At 34.3% G+C, this 20,921-nt stretch overlaps 1 long non-coding RNA gene across 7 annotated transcripts in view; it reads left to right on the top strand.

The window, feature by feature from the left end:
* Window positions 1-20,366, top strand: part of LOC122226004 — a 58,420-nt gene extending 38,054 nt beyond the window's left edge. For 6 of the 7 annotated variants that reach the window (XR_006205444.1, XR_006205443.1, XR_006205442.1 and 3 more), the window contains 2 exons: window positions 5,223-5,341; window positions 20,201-20,366. This is a non-coding gene — a long non-coding RNA (uncharacterized LOC122226004). Of the gene's footprint in view, window positions 1-2,152; window positions 2,319-5,222; window positions 5,342-20,200 lie in introns of all 7 variants that reach the window. The other variant, XR_006205445.1, reaches the window with a different exon arrangement.
* Window positions 20,367-20,921: the final 555 nt, after the last annotated feature.

Raw genomic sequence — 20,921 nt, 5'->3', positions numbered from 1 at the left:
TGTAATATTCTTTGGGATGTCTAGGCATAAGTATTATCTTCAGACTATAGTATGGCAGAAAGTAAGAATATTAACATAGTCCTGAGGCGAACTGTAAATGAATGTTGTTATCTAACTGACATGAATGCAAACTGTTTGATAGCCTTTTCTAATCTGAAACTAATACAGTTGTCAAATTAGTGGTCACATGCAGAGTACCTGAAGTCTTGCTAATTTGTTCATGCAATGATATCACATCTGGAGCAGCAGCTGTCCTTTGTTAAGCCTTCAGTAGTCTACAGTCATTATTCAGAATCCATCAAGTTTTTGGAGTGGTCATACTGGTGAATTAAATGGAGGTTATATATAATAAGACCATCACCCTTGCATTCTTTTGGTCTTTAGTTTTAAACTCTATTCATTCCAGGATATGATACTGTTTCTGATTTACTCTCGTAAAGGTCAGGAGTTGGGGGTAGTTTCAGAGTTTTCTACCTGGCCTCCACTGTGAAATTCTTACTTTCAGTATTATGTGTGTAAGTTATTCTAAGAAACAGACAGAAAGAAGGGATTAAATATGCAAGAGATTTACTCAAGTAAATACTGTGAGGGGAAAGAGTGGGGAAGCCATAGGAGATGGGAAAAAAAAAAACATCTGATTGTGATGCAGGTCTGTCCACTGTGAAGGAGAGAGAGAAAAAGTATTGGAGAGGCAGATTACCCAACTATAGTGCAGTTCTAAGAAATTTCTGCTGGGCAGATAAGGAGTCGTCAAGCCAAAGTTCCCCATTAGGAGAGTATTTCCTCTTACAGGAATATGCTTAATTTAGTACCCTTGCCACATTTAGTCACTGAGAACAGCCCATGGGAAACATGGCCATATTACTTACATAGTAGATTCTGTGTGTCACAGCTGGGATTATCTGTCAATGAGCTTCACCTGGCAAGACATCTGAGTGGCATGTTTTTATGGCTACCACACCCACTACCGCCAGCTGAGTATTTCCAAGTACTGAAAGGCCTCAAGGCAAATCCAGGATACCATCAGCAAAATATGGTTTCAGGCTAAAAATTAAGCAATTGATGACTATAACATACTTTGTAACACTTCTGAAAGATTTAAGGTGTGCAGCATAAACACTTTCAGTGTATAAAAAGTCTCTCTTAGGCTTGTTTTGTTGAACACCAAGGGTTCTAAGACTCATAGGGATTTTTGTCATAGCACCTTTACAGGGAGCACAAGAAAGAAAAATTAGTAGGTGTGGCTTTTGTCTAATGCAGTAAATGATAAATCAGCACACAAGAAAAGAAACATATAAAATTAAAAAAAAAATAGAGCAGCTTAGATGGAAAGAGACAGAGACAGGGCAAAAAAAAAAAAAAGGCTCTGAACCCCTCTTCCCCTATTTTTCCAGGCAGGACTTAGGTTGAAACAGCTGCACAGGTGCACGTATGGGTTGCCTTTCACAGGACAGAGGACAGAACAAGAACCTGGAGGGAGCTCATAGTCATGGAGAATTCCATAACCATGGGCCAGGAGATAGGACTGGGCTGTAATCTAGAAATTGTCAACTCCTACTGGCTGAATCTTAGAAAAGCTATGGGACAGTGACTGCTGTGTACTTCCTGTCCTTCTCATGTCCATCTCTGAGTAGGAGTGCCACTTGCAGTTACCCTATGCCTACCTTACTATTGTACTTGGGTGTGTGAAACAAGATAGCACATTTCTTTAGTTCACCAGCTTTAAGACCAGGAAAAACTAAACTCAAGGACTATACTAGAGGGATCACACTGAGGAGCATCATCCATACCTGGACTGTATTTAGATGACAGAATCTTGGCTCAATTTTGAACCTCGTCCCATAAAGAGTTTAGGCATTTTGAAAGTCTTGACAGAGCCTGATTCTATTTTTCATATGTGATAAATATAAATAATTTGTGGTCAGATGAAATTTTGTTGGCTTTTTAAAATCATGGCAAATTACTTCAGCCTCCTTCCATGAGAGGTCATTTTATGTCCCCTTGCCATGATTACGGGTGAGGTGTGCATTTGCTTCAAGTAACAGAGTCCAGCAGAAGTGGTCCTATGTGACTAGGATTAGTTTATGAAAACTCATATGGCTTCTTCCATGTTCTCATGCTCATTCATATCACATTCTTTCTTGGAACCCAGCCATTATATTATGAGAATATCAAGCCACATAGAAAGCTTCTTGTAGGTGTTCCAATTGACAGATCCAGTTATGCCTATCCTTTGAGTCATCCTATCCCTGGTATAAGAAAGGCCTGAGAAGAAAGCTCCAGATGATTCCAGTCCCCTGCTGTTCAAATATTCCCAGGTAAGCCCCGACACTGTGAAGCAGTGTTCTGTCCTATTTCTTGGCTTACAGAATCCTGAAGTGTAATAAAATAGTGTTATTTTCTACTCCCAGTTTTGAGTGGTTTGTTTCACAGCAGTAGTAACTATGTCATCCAATATTCCTTATTGGAAAAGCTGAAAACAAAAAAGGTTAGGGGAGCTTGGGTAGCTCAGTCAACTGAGTGTCTGACTGTTGATTTTAGCTCAGGTCATGATCTCAGGGTTGTGGGATCAAGCCCCACATGAGGCTTCATGCTGAGCATGGAGCCTGCTTGGGATTCTCATTCTCTCTCCCTCTGCCCCTCTCCCCCACTCTCTCTCTCTCTAAAATAATAATAATAACAACAACAACAATAATAAAAATATATCTATAATACAATAAAAAACAAAAAAGTTAAGTTCAAAATAAGTCTCTAACTTAAAGACTCTCTTCCATATTCCAAATCAGTTATTTGTTTTTTCCCCTAAATATTTGCAACTACAGCACTTATAGGAGTCCCTAAATCACATACTTCTCCTAAACCATATTCTTGACTTTGGAATTTGAAAGATACACCTACAACAATGCTACTAGAAAGTTTATAATCCCCAAAGAGTATGTTTTGGGATGAAAAACAATATTTAATAATTCATCTTGAGTCATTATTAAATAATGATTGATGTGACAATATTTCATCTTTAGGAAAAGGAGAAAAAAGAATATTTATGTTGTTAGAATATATTTAGAAATATAAATATCCACTGCATATTTTAAAATTCTAAAAAGCCAAAAAGCAAAGTTCAGTATATGAAACACATGTATCTCCTCACAGAAGTGGAAGTATTTACATGTGGAAAAACAGAGTCAACAGGGAGAGAGAAGTGAGGAGGGATGAGAAGGGAACCATATGAAGTATGGAAACACTTAGGGAAATTTTGCATGTTTCTATGGACCATATTTTCTAAAATTACAGAATGTGAAACTAGAATGCCATGTGATTTCTTATTCATCAATTAAAATTTAGTCAATTTCACTCTAGTAGGCATTTTCTTTTGAGCGGCAATATTTCTAGAGCTTAATGTGCCATTTGGGTGCTCAGAAGGGCCTTTGAACAGCCTGTGGTGATAGAACAGACCTTCACTCAGTGAAATCTTGCTAACAGCCAAGAGCAGAACATTGCATTTTGTACCCTTAAGATAATATAATTGTTGGGATGCAATTACTCTTTCATCTTATAGTGATAATCAATCAGTGATTGACAACTCTAATTAGAAGCCTTGGTACGTACGGCATAATAGCACTTTCTAACAACGTTGTAGCCTGGAAAATCTTTTTAGCAATGCTATAATAAAAACATAATATTTTATAGATAATTCAATTTACATTGCTGCCATTATTGTTTGGAGATATGAAAAGGTTTTATTGGGGTAGAAGAATACTATCTTTCCAAGTACAAATATACCACTCTAATGGTTTTATGGTGTCTCCCAAGACCTCAGTATTTCTGCTCTAAAGGTTTGATGATTTTTCAATTTGGCAAAGATGGATTATTGTATGTGTACATTATCTTCAGAACATAGTGTATTTCAGGTGCATAGATATATTTTTTGATGAAAAACCTTCCCAACTGAGGTAATTCATAATGGGATACAGTAATCAGAAGAGAAATGGCATCTGTTAAAAAATATGGTGCTTGGTTACAATGTCAAGATAAAATACCATATTTTGTTAGGCACTGAAAATATCTAGAAAAATCAGTGCTCATTTCTTTCTATAATATGACATGTGTTAAGAAGTCTCTGAACAGATTTTTTCACATTGAAATATCTTCAAAAATGTTAAACTTCAAACTGGATAATTACACTGTATATTTGTCTTTTAGCATTTCAATTAGGATCTGTTAATCTTGAACTTGTGTTACTTACTTTGTATGCAGAAGGAAAAAGTGGAATTACAGGAAGTATTAAACCATTCTTTTTGTTCTAGATAAAATGATATAATAATGCACAAAGTGCTTTCCTTCACTTTTCTGATATTTCTTTTAGAAAATGAGGCTTTCCATCATACAGAAAGTGATAAATTACTGAGAAGACATACTATTCTTTCTTGCAGTATGTAGACTGCATCAGACATGGATTTTCCTGAGATGCCAAAGGAAAAGACAGCATAAAAAATACAATTATAATTTTGCTCCAAATATCCCAATACAGTAGTTTGAATTTAAATGCCTCCTTAGACATTCTATAATTTAGCAAACACACATTTTCAAAATAAAATTTAAAACTGAAAGGTACATGCAATATCTGGAAAAGCACCAAAAAACAGTCTTTAGCAATATGTGGATATAAAGGAGACTTGGGGATCCCTGCTTCAAAGGGATCAAGTGTAAAATACCACAGAACAAGTACAACTCAGCAATTCATTTTTAAAGACGATTTTTAGATATTATGTAAAGTATGTAAAGTACGTATGTAAAGCTCTGTGCTGACAGCTCAGAGCCTGGAGCCTGCTTCGGATTCTGTGTCTCCCTCTCTCTCTGCCCCTCCCTGGCTCGTGCTCTGTCTGTCTGTCTCTCTCAAAATAAATAAACATTAAAAATTTTTTTAAAAAAGAATGAAAAGAAGTCACCCCTTGTTTTAGAAATATTTTAAAAGATTAGGGAAATTAACTTGAGATACATACTATAATATAGCTATATACTGTTTGGAATTTTCCATTGAACATAATTTTCATAATCTCTTTATTTGCTATTATGACTTTACATTTTTAATAATATTTTTCTAGGCTCTGTAAGAGCCAGAGCTTAAAGAAAAATAAACTTCAAAAGTTTTAGGGTATGTTTTCAGAACTAGAAGGACCTCCTAGATATTCACAATATTTACTTTGTCTCCATCATCCTGTTAGATATTCCAGCCCTTACATGAGTGTCAACTATATGCTCCATTCGTCATCAGTATCATCATCAGTAATTACATGCTGCAATCAGTATTCATTCACTGACCTCCAAAAGAGACTAGGTATAGGTAAGATTTGTTTAGAAATATCATACTGCAAATTTAATTAAGTGAGAAGATAATTATTTATTGGAGATGCTCTTGAATGTTCTATTTACTCCTTCTCAACTACTTTACTTTTTTTTTTCTCTTTTACTTTATAGTACAACTTGCTACCTCCACCTGAATTTGCACAGTACACAGGCTTATTTAAAACAAAATAGTTTTGGATCCAATATCTTAGTTTAACCTCATAAAAATTTAAAGCAAGTAAATTAGAGTACATATTTGACCATGGAGGAAATGATGTGTGTTAGCTCATACACCTAGTTATGCCAGAGATAAAAGTGGAGACAGTTTCTTGATTTCTGGCCCATGTCTTTTCACTGGACTATAGTACTATCTATATCTATAACTATATCTATATCTATCTATCTATCTATCTAAATTAATGTACACTGCTTACCTTACAGTCAAGTAAAGCAAGAAAAAGAGGCAAGTGTCCAGATACTATGAGACTTAATGTCATTTTCTAACTTATCTTGACTTTCAGCAGTACTTACAATTTTAATTTGAGGTCCTAAACCTAAACCTAAAGAGAGAGAGAGAGAGAGAGAGAGGAGAAAGAGAGAGAGAGAGAGAGAGAGAGAGAGAGAGAGAGAGAGAGAGAGACAGGGAGAGAGAAACATATGAATTCTATGTCTGATTAAGTTAAAAGAAAGCTGAAAAACAATATCAACAAAACTGGACATGGCTTTACTGTTTAAACTACCTTTTCAAAAAGTGGAGAAAACAAAGTATAATATAAGCCCCCAATTTTATTTTAGTAGATATAAAGAGAAAACACTTAGCCTAATAAAGTATATCATATAGAAGCAGTCCTAAAGGGTTTCAACACATATAATCAAGATTCTTTTAGGAGGAAATGTCTCACTGGTTTAAGAGAACGGGAAGAAATTACATTTTCAAGAAGATTTTTTCCATATGTGCTTGTAATAAAGGGTGCTCTTATTAGTTTGACATCTTTTTAAATTAGCCAACATGTTATAATTCCCTCTGTTTGTGTACAGTGAGATTTCATCTCTTTAACAAAAAAAAAAAAAAAAAAATCAAAGATTGTCCATATCATAAATAAAATACTCTGAAACAGATTGGAAAGGAATATGCCAAATATCCAGTCTGCTTTTCTGAGTTCATTGACGAAACTACACTATATCTGAGCATAAACCATAAGCATTAAATGCCCAATGCCATACCTGGCACATCTCAATTCCTCACATATGCTGTCTTCTCAGCAATGTTCCCTTACCAAATACTAACTTGGAGAACTATAAAGGACATCCATTACACTAAACACCTTAAAAAAACTCCAAAAACCCAACAAAACAATCAATAAACAAAAATCACTCCAAAGAGCCCATGGTGTCTGAATGAAAGGGTAACTAAATTTAATTCTGAAATTATTTGAACATTGAGATACATTGGGTGTTTCAAGGGAAAACTGAGAAGAACCATTACTGATAATACTCTTCAACCATATATAATTAAATAAATCATTAATTTTCTATTTAAACTGCGTTTCTTACAGCAACCATCTAATAAAGATGACTCTATTAGACTCAAATATTATTGAAGACAATTAAATCCTGTCTGGATACAAACTGCTGCCTACAACTTTTCATATACAAGTTGAAACTGTTCACTTAATGGGAAATTATGCTGAAACAGAAATCTTTGGGGGGTAAATGTCAGAGAAGTTTCAGGATGAAATAAAACTAAAAGCAAGGGTTCCAAAGGCTTCATTTTGATCTATATAATTTAAAATGGGGGCATCTGGGTGGCTCAGTTGGTTGAGCATCTGACTTTGGCTCAGGTCATGATCTTGCAGTTCGTGGGTTCGAGCCCCACATCAGGCTCTGTGCTGATAGCTCAGAGCCTGGAGCCTGCTTTGGATTCTGTGTCTCCCTCTCTCTCTGCCCCTCCCCCACTCATGCTCTGTCTCTGTCTCTCTCTCTCTCTCTCTCTGTCAAAAATAAATTAAAAACATTAAAAAAAATTTCAATGGGACAAGCTGATATTATAGGTAAACAGAAGTGAGTAAGACATAGTCTTTGATCTTTAGAAGTTATGATCTAATGGGCTGTTGGAAACATATGATTATAAAGTATTTCTAACATAAGAAAGAATAATTGTGTTATGAGGAAAGTAAAAATGTAGTCCTCTGAGAAGTCAGAGGGATAAATGATATCTATGTACTGAAGCTCTGGAAGACTGTATTGAGGAGGTGATGTTTAAATGGCCTTCTATGGATGCGTGGATGGCTCAGTCATTTGAGCAACTGACTCTTGATTTTGGCTTAGATCATGATTCCCGGGTTGTGGGATTGAGCCCTGCATTGGGCTCCTTGCTGAGCATGGAGCCTGTCTCCTTGTGCCCCTCTTCCCTGCTTGCATGCTTTCTCTCTCTCTCTCCAAAATAGAATAAAAATAAATAAGTAAAAATAAATAGCCTTGTAGAGTGATAGAAATTTTAGTAGGCAAGAGATTGGAAGGGAAATTATTCTAGGAAAAAGATAGGAATGAGAAAATTTTAAAAAAGTGTAGAGTTATTTAAGAGAGCCATGAGGGATATATTAAGGAGATTAGTGAAGTATTGAATGTTCTTCAATGTTCAAGTATGGTTTTTAAAAAAATTTATTCATTAATTCAGTAGACAATGGGTGACCCTGTGAAAATGAATAATATTATTTGAGCTATACTTTAAGAAAATGAATCTTCTGGTAAAGGAGACAATTTATTGGATACTCTAATTCAGGGACTATTACAACTTTCTAGGGAGGACACAGTGATGTTTCTTACCAGAGTGATAACATTAGGAGTGGAAATCAAAGGATGTTACAGCAGTTACAGAAAAATAGAAAGTAAGTCTTACCTTGAAGGGAAAAGAGACGTAAGGAAGAAACGAGACAAAGGAAAAAGAAATATAACTTTGAGGGTGTTAGTTAATTGGGATGATGGCATAGATGTATTTTAAGTAATATGTGAATAGACATGGAAAGTAGGCTGGGGCCAGAGGAGATTATAAATAGTAAATTCTTTAATAAAAGGGCAGCTGGGTGCCTAGAATGTGTCTTGGGGGAGACTGAAAAGGGGTGTTAGTGTTAATAAGACATGAATATAACTTATACATCCCTCCTTCCTTGCTATTCAAGGATGAGACTAGCCTAGCCCTCATCTTTAGTCTGTGCAAATATCACCGTACCTCAGGAAATTAAATTTCTCATTGAAAATTAATACATTGACACTTCGATGTATCAGAGATATTTTTTATATATTTGATTAGCATGAATGAATTTTTATGCCAGAGAGGGTCTGGTCTGATCATTTTCTGAAATACTGAGTTCTTGAACTTCCTCAGATGAGGACCAGATTCATACTTGAATAGTAAGGAGGGAGGGTTGCATAAATTGTGTTCATATCCTATTAACAACTTTGCATTTCAAATTCTAAGTTAATTTTTGTGTTCAAGAAAAGCTTGAGCAAAATTCATCTATTCTAAGATGACAAGGGCTTTCGGGAAATAGAGATATGGGAAGAAAAACTGTAAATCTCTACATATTTCATTTTTCCAATCTGTGCAAAGGAAAGTAATAATAGTATCCACCTTGTGGAGATACGAATGGTAAATCAGATTATACATGAAATTATTGAGAACACTGTCCAGCACATGATAAGTAGCACAATTCGTGTTGACTATGATGATGATTTAGATGAAGGCGAAAAAAGTGACAATAGAAAGAAAAGTAGAAGAACAAGGAAAAGAAGATGTAGTTTTCAAAGAGGCTAGGTCCAGAAGATAGAACATTTTTAAATGAGCTATTTGATGGAAAGTTCAATATTCCCCCTTATTTTCTCTTCTGGAAAATGATTTATCCTACAGAATTTTAGTTCACTGTAAAGTGTGTTTTAAGATTTGCCTACTTGTTTGTTTCCCACAGAATATTAATATCCATGTGAAAGTGAAAGAATTCACACCTCAGAAATAAAGCCTATTCAAAACAAAATTGCAATAACATAAATAAGAACAAAACAGACATTATTGTGATGTGCACATTTCACATGATGGAAACAATAGAAATTTTAGCTGACCACATGTTACTTATGTTATTTAAATCCTACATATTAGATTAGGATAGTGCATTTGAAAACTGACTCTGAGTTGCATTTAAGAATTTTTATTATCTTGGCCAGCTACATATGTTAACACATTTTATAATGAAGTTATTTTATAACAGCTTTCAAAAAAACAGACCAAAAAAACATAATAATAAGCTGCCAAGCTTCAAAAGGAGATAGCAATCCATGAGTGAAATGTTTTGCTTTTCCCCTTAATCTAAATGGGCTGCTCAATAACTTGGTATTAAAAGTCAGTTCTAACTTTGGTCTAAGTACCAACTTTTTCAATTTTATGGTTATCTATAAACCTGGATTTAGTATGTGACTCTTTCCCAAAAGCTATAATTTTGGACTTACTGTAATTAAATTTAAGTTCTTATCTACTAGAAAGGATGGTAAAATATCTTTCAAATATGTGAAGGGTCAGGTCTTCAGAAGGTTGTGGGCAAGGGTGGTGAGGGTATCTATGATAAGAGCTCACATTTTCTTTCACCTCAGGAGTAATACTTACAGGATAATAACTATTCACATTTAGTTCACTGAAGGGAACCATTAACTGTTGGTGTATTCAAGTAACTAGCAAAAGCCAATTTTAAATCAAATTAAATTGATGGATGCTTGTGGCATATTGACATTTGGGGCCATGACTGTAAAGTTCCTGAGGGTTAATTGTTCTTTGCTTTCAACCCATAGTGCAATGTCATCAATTAGCAGAGAATTAATAAGTGCTAATTGAATTGAACAGTTAAAAAAAGTGAAGACATTAGAATCAAAGTATAAAATATAGAATTTTAGAAAAGATAGATAATGTAGATTTAGATAATTTAACCTTAAGCCCCTTTATATTCTGAGACAATATGTAGTCTCTAAATTCTCAAATAGCAATAGACAAAGAGTTTTGTATATTGTTGTTAGTGGGCAACATAAGGAGGGGAAATCTAAGGATACACTGATTAAAATGAAGTAGGAAGCAAATATATATACAAAAAGATGAAACAAAAAATAATAAAATAATGGATTCAAAATGAAGTCAAGGAATAAATCAGTGAGTTCATGTGGCATAAAATAAATTTGTATCAAAAATAGGTAGATTCTCAAGAAGATATAAAAGTATGACATTTTTCCTTAAAGACTATAGATAAAGGAGTGACATAGTACCTGGCACGGACATATGTGGGGCATTTCACTGAAATACTCTAAACATAAAAGCAGCCTATGATTTTGAAGAGAGAATCATTTTGGGGACTGAAGAAGAAATAAGACTGAAACTCTGGAGTCTCAAAAATTTACAATTGTGGAAATAGAAGTTTAAGAAATAGCTTGATAGTAATCAATACAATGAAACTACTAGACAAGCAAGGGACAAAAAGATATAGACAAACAGCAAAGAGGCTTTTCCGCAAAAACATTTTCATCTCCAGAGGGTCTTAATTTCTCTGTCAGATGAACATGGAATGTGTCTATGTTCAGCTCTTTCTTCTACATTGGAGATGGGAGTCCAATAGCGTATGATGCGAATTCAATCCTATATGCTTTATCTTCAACTTTAACTTAATTTTCTTGGTATAAACTGTGAAAATATGATTCTTGACCAAACTTTTTTGATCAATTTTAATGATTTTTGCAAATTCAGTAGGAATTAAAGAGAATTTGGAGCCACAAAATGACAGATTGAGATGCATGTCCTGTGCAAATTCTCATAGCTAGATACAGGGAGGCAAAATGGTACAGCCAGAAATATCAAGGGAAGAATGACATATATGGCTTCACATGCCGACATTCGAAGGCATGAGAAATTAAGTTAGATATGGAAAATTCATATGCCAGTTTCCCTCTGTTCGTTTCCATTTTCTGGATCTAATATAATCTCTAGATTTGGCCCCTTATTCACATAATTTAAAATAATTTAAAATAATAAGTAATGATTTGAAAAAAAAAAACATGTTTATATCTTCACTTCCAAGTATATTTTTCACTGAAAAGGTAAAGGAATCAGAAGTCTATATCCTCTAAAAACATCACATTTAGGATTAGATTTGATTCTATTCATTTTTAGATTAGATTATACAGACTGCATTAAAGAAGAAAATGAGGACACAAAATGCCTTTAAGGAAAATGTCTATCTACAGTTTCAAAATCACTTAAAAATGGAAGTGCATTTCATTATTAAAACTTATATGGTAAGTTAAATATTTATTCTTGGCTTTTCAATTTTAGATTAAGTGTGCTACTACCTATTTGCAAAAAACAAACAACAACATCAACAAAAACCAGAAAACAAATGTACCAACATTATAGGTGGATATTTTATTTTCTAAAAATAAATTATAGAAGAATCAAATTCTAGCAACGGGAATCAGTCGTTAGCATTCTGATTTGTTTTAAGATGCTCCCATGACTACAGCATGCAGAGAAATTTGAGAATCGCTGCATAAAATGATTTGGCCAAAGTCTCGCTGTTTCAAAACCTGAGGGAGACTACAGCTTCCCTACATCCAGAACATTACTTGTTCTGATGACTCTACCACAATTACCTATCATTTTTTTTAGATCACAATACAATGGACATAATAGGTGTGATTCATCGTGTAATCAAGAATGGAAAATTAACAGTAAATTGAGGTCCAGATGCAAAGAAACTGGCTTGTTTTCTGTGTTTACACTGTGATTGTCAGTGACCATTATCTGCTGGGTCCAAGTAATACTGGAAATAGCTTCTTCAGGTCAGTAATATCAGCCAAAATAATGAAATAGTAGCCGTGTCAGGAAGCAACCTCACCTGACTCCTCTATTAGTTGGGAGAGAATATAAAGTGACCTGCCCTCTCTAACATGATCTTAGACCAATTATTATAGTGCATTGTTCTCAAAAGGCCAAGATATCTTAAACCAATGCCCATCGATAAAAGCTTTTCCCATAAACTCCTCCTATTAATTAAATCAAATGTAGCTTTTAAATTGATGAGATTGCAAAGATAAGTTATTCCTTAAGTTTAGTATATTTATCAATAAAATAATGTAAAACAAAACTATGAGTAAGAATACTAAAACATTTAGGAAAAGAATTGTGCTCTCCAATTTCAGTTGTCCCTGTGTGTTCCTATAATTTAAAGAATAGAGTTACTGAGGAAAAATTTAAAAACAAGCAAAAGAAAACAAAACAAAACCCTGAACAGTTAGTGAACATCCAAAGTATAAAATGTGGTTTCATGTCATGTCTATTTTGGCTTTTACTGTATAAAATGATCCTGAAAGTGAACTTATGGAAAATAAAGGGGCATTAAACTAATATTGAAGACTCTAAATAAAAAGGTCTACTATTGCTTTAGAAAAGTGAGATTTATATATTGATGCATTTAAAATATGTGGTCTATTTTCAGCATCAACTTAGAAGAAATTGTAGAACCTACTGAGAAGCCAAAACATACATTTCTGTTGCTTCCAAAAATTAACATCAATCCACTTTTATATGCTGGTTTCAGAAAACAAAGATATAAAAGATAAAATAAGTTATTTTACCTATATTAACTTTGAGACACCCTTAAATCCAATGTGTAGTTAGGATTGAATTCCTAATACTTATATATAGTAATTCTAAATGTTCCTTGGAAAATTCTGATGCCTACCAATATTTATTTAACAATGACAAAGAAGCACTTAACAATATTTTTGAAGCTTTGTGCCATTCAGAAGTTGCTTTCAATTTCCAGAAGGACATGTTATAAATGGAGTTACTTTCACAAAGCCCTTGAGTAGAGTGTTTCATTAGAACTGAATTTCAGACAGACAGTTTTATTTATCTGGAAAACTAACAGAAAGTACCTCTGAATTTAATGTAGGTCAAAAAGCACCAGCTATCTCCTAAAGATATTTTAAATTAATTACATAAAAATAAGAGCTTAGGAAAAAGTATAGTTAAATCAGGGTAAAATTCCTTCAGTTAGAGGGTTCATATTTCAAATTATATCTTGATACCCATGATATTAGCACATCTATATAATATAAGGTCTGTAGAAAAATTAAATTTTTATTTTAAAATTTTAATGTTACTTCTGAAAAGCAAAGAACACACTTTAGTAGTGAAAAACCTGAAAACTAATCTTATTAATCAATCACATTGTCTCTGGTGTGCATCACTAAAAGCACTAGCATGTCACCAAACACTGAACTCAGTTACGGACACATATGTGGAAAGACAAAATACATGTTGAAATCAAACAGATGTAGAGTCACCTCTTGATGCCACCTCTCACAAAATGGGCAGTCGTGAGACAGCTCATAATAAATGGTAGTCATATACGTATTAACTCCGGGCACCTGGGTGGCTCAGTCAGTTAAGCCTTGGACTCTCGATTTCAGCTCAAGTCATAATGTCATATGGTTTGGTTTCTGAGATTGAGTCCTGAGTCAGTCTCTGCACTGACAGCGTGGGTCCTGCTTGGGATTCTCCATCTCTTTCTCTCTCTTTGCCCCTCCCCTGCTTTCTCTCTCTGTCCCTCAAAATAAATAAATAAACATTTTTTAAAAATTTGCATTAGCTCTTAATATTTCATTCACTCAAAATATCCTTGTTCAGAACAAGACTCACTGGGTGTGCAGCTATAAATAGAACAAGATATAATCTCTGCCCTCATGGGGCTTTCAATCTAGTGGATGTTTCTTATAATTTTTATCTCATGTTTTATTGATACATTCTGAAATTCCCTTGGTTTTTAGGATCATACACCCTATTTCCAAATTATATAACATTGCTGGTTACTAGTCTCAGCAGAAACCACCTGGATTTGGGGTAGCAAACTAAAGGCAGAGGCCAGTTTGGCTTACAACATTTTATTTAGTTTTAGTCTGTGCTTCCCAGGACATCATAGGAGTAGATGAGGTACCACTTTCAGCTCAACTCAAAAAGATTTACAGAAAGGTCTCTCTTCTCATTCCTTGTTCTAACTCCTTGGCCTAGTTTCCACAATCCTCAATAATTATTTAAATAAAAATATTTAGAAGATTTTCTTTCCTACAACCAGTTTTCATTTAGATGCCACTTTACTTGTCATCTTTGGCTGGGGTTACCTAGGTTCAAATCAGAATAATAATTTTATCAATTTGATTAAATTATAAGTTAATATGTTATTATTATTAATGTAATAACAGATTAATATTAAAATATATAGTAATAGCTATTCAATTCTCCCTATCTGCCAGACACCAGATTAAGGAATTTATATTGTATCACTTTGTTTAGTCTTGGTAACTACTGGATGAAGTATTATTTTTATCTTTTGCAATTAAAACACTGAGGCTAAGAAATGTTAAAAAAAATTACTAAAAATCCACCAATTAGTAGGATGATTAAAACTTGAACCCAGAACATCTCTCACTGGTTTTTACTGCATTCTTATTTCCTGATTCTATCCTGGCTCTAGATTTGTCTTTCTCCCTTAACATCCACTCTTTCATCAAGGCCTGACAGCTCTCTAAGCTTTCATTTATTTTTTAATTCCATCACTTCTCTTGTGCCATCACAGTCACCATCTTCACACAGGTTTCATCAGCATATGACTTTACTTCCCTGTCTCACTTACCCATCCTTCAAATCATGGCTAATGTTAGTCATCCTATAATCCCCACTTGGTATAGGCCCCTCCCATCCACTCTGCGAGAGTCTTCATTCTTAAATGCTTTTTGATGACCTTTCCGGCTTCACTCCTGCCTATATATACTTTAGTGTATCTCCATGATGGGAATCCTTTCCTGATCTTATGATAACTGTGAAAACAATACACAGTGGTATTCAATTCACGAATAATCCTATGGGGGAAGAAACTACAGTGCAAGAGTCTGTATCTAGCAGGGTGAAATCAGTGCAGGTATAAAGTTAGTGGCATTTCAGATAGAACTTGATGACTAGATACACTATTAACTTGTATCTAGGCCCAGAGATGTGGCCAAATAGAGTATGTGAAAGTAATTTGACAGTCATATCTTTCCCCCTAGGGAGTGTGTAATTTATTTTAGAGCAAAGTCCTTGCTCTAGTCTTCATTTTCAGATTCTTAGTATCCATTCAAATATTAAGGCTACAGTAGGCTCTCTATAAAGTTTTTTTAAATAAATCTCCTATAAAATGAATTTGATATCTTGCTGAAAATTACTAGAAATGTGCACATTAGAAATTATCTCCATAAAAATCATCAAATTGTCAATGGTAAGTCAATTAGCATGGGTAATAATGATTTGTGCACTGTACCAATCTCATAAAATGGAAAAGAAAAGTTTGTATTCTACCCAAGTACAGGACTTTTCAGTCTCAAAATAATAGTCCTTTAACATGAGTATTTAAATAAACTAAAAAATTAATCTTAAAAGTTTAGAACTAAAGGCAAGGACATTTTCTCTGCCAATATATATTACAAAAGAGGTAGAATTAGAAACTCCCTTTAACAATGATATTTTAAATACAATTTACCAGAAATAGAAGTGAATGAAAAAAAATGTGGGTATCCATATACTGTTGTATAGAACATTTCAATTTTATTTCCCGCTTTCTACTTATTAGAAATTGCCCATCATTGTTAGAGATAAATGAATCATTTACATTAGTCAAAAACAGACCCTTTGCTAAAATTTTGACCAGGAATATTTTTTTAGAGAACTAAAATTAAAAATTAAGCATAGGCATATATTTCTTTTATTTAAATTTCTTAATATTAGCTGTAATTAAGGACAAAATTAATAAATAGAATTGCTCTGCCTTTCTACATTTTTTCAGCAAGTCTCCAAGTGTACCTGGAACATTAAAAAGCTAAAATAGTTCCTTTATTTTCAATTTCCTTGTAGAAATACCACTTTTCTTACTACCTTAGGAGTTAACATCTTAGGCATGCTGAGTTCTCAAAAAACTTAAGTGGTAATCACAGATACAAATGAACTAAAGCTCACTCACTACTTTCTATGATTATCTCTAGTATATAAGTTAGTCAGGAGAATTGAATAGTGCAGCTTCCTTACATATTGATGCCAATCAAATACATCTTAGAATACAGAATCATCTTTTTTTTTTTTAATTTTTTTTTTTAACGTTTATTTATTTTTGATAAAAGAGAGAGACACAGCATGAACGGGGGAGGGGCAGAGAGAGAGGGAGACACAGAATCGGAAGCAAGCTCCAGACTCTGAGCCATCAGCCCAGAGCCCGACGCGGGGCTCGAACTCGCGGACCACGAGATCGTGACCTGAGCTGAAGTCGGACGCTTAACCGACTGAGCCACCCAGGCGCCCCCAGAATCATCTTTATAAAATTATGTTATAATAAAAAACATTATTTTGTGCACGAGTAGGCATATTAAATAGGATTTTTACAATGTTGACACATTTTAGCTTAAGACATTTGAATTTTTCCCCCCAGAATTGGCAATATTTTATTTTATTAATTAATTTATTATTGTTTCAATGTTTGTTTTTACTTTTAAGAGGGAGAGAGAGAGACAGAGTGTGAGCAGGTGAGGGCAGAGAGAGAGGCTGACACAAACCGAAGGAGGCTTCAGGCTCTGAGCTATCAGCACAGAGCCTGACACAGGGCTTAAACTCATGAACTGTGAGATCATGTACCTGAGCAGAAGTCAGACGCTTAACCAACTGAGCTACCCAGGCATCCCTGAGAATTGGCAATTTTAGAGATCCAATAGCCTTTATTCTTTATATCCCTGAAGGATGCAAGATGCAGGACAGTGCCTAAGAAGATGAAATACTAAGTTGTCATTATTATATGTAATAGAATATACCCATCAGAATGACCAGTTGACTCTGTTTATCCAAAGTTTATACAATAGATTAATATCATGATGACCTGTACTCCCAATTTAGCTTTGAAAACTAAATGCTAAGCATAAATTATTTTTAAGTGTACAGAACTGGAAAATGACCCAAAATAATTCTTATTCTTGATGGTTGAAAATTAAGACTATTACCCTTCTCTGAAGAAATGGAGTTTAAAGGAGATATTAGGAGTCCCACAACAGGTGTCTGATTTTTTTTTTTTTCTTTTTTGGAGATATACTTTGATGTTTTTGTCAATGGATTTTGATTCTTCCAAGCATAAATATCCTTTGATTACTTTAAAATTTCTTTGTTATTTTAATGGGGCCTCCCAAATGCTACTTCATCCCAAATGATACTTCACACCAAAAAAAGAGAAAATAAAATCAATTAGAAAAATTATATCTCTATCTCTATCTATCTATCTATCATCTATCTATCTATCTATCTATCTATCTAAATTTTCAGCAATCACATTCAGATTTACAGTGCATATTCTGGTACTGTTAAATTTGCACAATTTCCTTCTCTTGCAATAAATTTTTATCAGATACTTTGTACCCAGTTGTACTCTTGTCTGAAACCTTCCGAAGTGCTGTTGTTGCCAAGGAAACCATTTCTTTATTATCTGTGCATTCAGCACTGTCTCACTGTCTGGCTCATTTTTCTCTTTTTTTTTTTTTTTTTTTTTTTTCACTCTTTCCATGACTCAACTGGAAATTTTATGTCATGTGTTAGTCAAAATAAAACATTGCTTTCCTCCTCAGAGTACAATGCTCATTTAAAAGATGCAGAATGCATAATAAAATATTATTATTTTTTTGTGTGAAAAAAAGAAGGAAACCAAAAAAAAAGACACTTTTTCATGCTTTTTTTTTTCATGCTGAACGGTGTATGATGTCTTTGTTTTGATCTCCCAGCTATATATGAGTGCTATGAAAGTCTGAAACAAGTGCTCTTTGAGTAATTTTTAGCCCTGACTCTCTGCATATAGTGTAAGAAGGAAGACACAATAGTGTAGGAAAGGTGACAGAAACATGAAAGAGAACTTGGAAATGGTAAACTGGTTTAAGGTCAAATGTTTTATGAATACTTGTTGCCTGTTTAGTCTCTGACACCTTTCTCCACTCCCTGATTCTTAATTTGTATGCATATAATAAAATGTCTTTAATTGTTAATTAGAAAAAATGTATAGAGCTAAAAGAAAATTCCACAGTAACAGTGGGGAATTTTAACAAATTGCTTTCAGAACAATGAAAAAGAAAAAGAAGACAAAATAGTCACTGAAGCTATGGATCTTACATGCATTCAATTTGTTTGTTTTGGGTTTTTTTGTTTTACTTAAATTTCTATCATAAATATTTATCAAATACCTGCTGTGTTCTAGGTAATATTTTCAGCTCTGTATTTAGTAATAAAATGATCAAGAACATAGACAACTACCTTGATTACATTAGGTTTCCATTCTATTGAAGAAAGATGAGAGATAAACAAACAATTTACCAAATAAGATAATTTCAGATGATAAATGCTATGAAGAAATTAAGATCAAGTGACATGACAGTAAACAAGTATGTGGTGGTGGACTACTGAATATATAAAATTCAGGAAATAATTCTCTGAGGAGATAACATTTAAGCAGAGATGTTATGAATGTGGAAAATGTGCTACACATCTGTAAGACAGAATACACTAAATATAAATGAGTAGGTATTTGAAAGCTTACATGAACACATTTTATGAATATGATCATGATATATTGGAGATATTACTCTAATGCAGCTGTCACACCATCTTACCTATGACCTCTTCCCTGCCAATCTCCCACAAACCTAGGACGAACCACTATTTCCTTATTGTTGTTTTGTTTGCTAGGACAGAAGTGGATGCACACATACTCAGTAGACACTGACGTGCAGTTGTTATTCTCATCTTCTTCACATATGCTATAGAGATATTTTATGTCTCCAGAGCTATAAAGACTTATGCTTTTGAGGGGAAATTTACGACTAGCTTCTGCTTCGTTGTGATTAGGCTAAGCATAGCTGTATGCAACATGGAAAGCTGGATGGCTAACCACGTCCCTTCTGAATCAATATGTCTTCCCTGTTTTTAGTTCTCTTATTCTTCACTGCTAAATAAGCCTGTAAACCTTCGTTGCTTCTAGTTGTAGCTTCTCTTTTCTCTTTAGTTATTCCTGTATTATTTGGTGTTGATAAAGTTTATAGGTAAGTTATAGAAAGTTATAGATAAGTTATAGATAAGTTATAGGAATTCCTGACCTGTGCCTCTCCCTCCATTTTTTGAAATGTATATAAGATGAAGTTTCTACCTGAGATGAAGTCAACTAATACTTAAGGAACTCAATGTTTTGGGAAAGAAATATTCAGGTCATACCAAGGGTCAAGTCAAAACATCAATATTTTTTAAAAGTGGCTGTCTTTTTAAAGTGGCCACTTCTTAAAAGTGGCTTTTGATAGTGATGAGGTTTTGGAGTGGTGGGCATCCAGAGCCAATGGCCAAGAAAGAACTCTTGAGACATGTTTGGTGCAAAAAGGTGATTTTATTAAAGCCTGGGGACAGGACCTGTGGCAGAAAGAGCTGCCCTGGGACCATGAGGAGAGACTGGTTATATACTTGGGAGTTGGGGGAGGTAAAGTTAAGGGCAAGTTTCCATAGGGATTTTCATATGCTAAAGAAGATTCACAGGATACTAAAGGTCTAGCTATTGTCAAGTTAAGGTTGTTTTTCCCTCTAGCAAAGCATTAACATTAAGACAGTAGGGAGTTCCTGGAGAAATGTTTTAGTCTGCCAGCCTCAAGTTATTTCTCAACGTGTTATTTGCCATTTCCTTCTGCCTTTATTTCCCACCTTGAATCTGTTTTCTTTTTTTGTTTTTTATAGGTGTTCTCTACATTTTTATGAGAAATGAACAGCACTTTCATTATAGAAAAAAAAGAGAAAATGTTAAAATTCGAAATGAAGAAGTTATCCATGGAATTCTTACATTGCTAAAAGAGAGAAGGCAAGAGCAATGAGATAAAAACATAAATAAAAACAAACACCAAGAGGTTGATGTAGGTGGTGGTCGTCCACAATGTCTATTTCAGATGGCTGGTTTAACTGCTTTCCTAGGTTCTTGAGGTGAACACTTTCTGATGTAAAGGGAATGAATCCACGGTATGACTCAGACCCTGTTGTCTTCTTGCTCTCTGCTCTGTTTTCCCTCAATAGCACTTGGTTGAGAAGACTGATCTTTCAAAAGTTTTATCAGCGAAACTACACACTGATTCTTTGGCATAGTGAACTGAACAACATCTGTCCCTCAAGTTTAGCATAGGTTCTTTTGTAGCAGGATTCTCACACAGACATATGGGACACTGAGGCTCTTCTTTCCAGGAAGCAGCTTTATTGTGCCAGCATAGGCTCAGCAGGCTAAGACCCCAAAAAGGTTGAGCCTGAGTGCAGTGGGGTGTAGTCTTTCATGCAATTTCTATTTCTTTGTCTCCATATATGGTGACACATATAGTCTGACTGGACATAGCCCAAGTTACAGAGTAGTTTCAGAGCTATGCATACATGTATAGGAGTTGATTGGGCCACGTTGCATGTTGCCTTCCTTTGT

This window comes from Panthera leo, chromosome C1 (assembly GCF_018350215.1).
Source record: "Panthera leo isolate Ple1 chromosome C1, P.leo_Ple1_pat1.1, whole genome shotgun sequence".
Taxonomy (NCBI): Eukaryota; Metazoa; Chordata; class Mammalia; order Carnivora; family Felidae; genus Panthera; species Panthera leo.
This window is presented reverse-complemented; position numbering and strand designations above follow the sequence as displayed.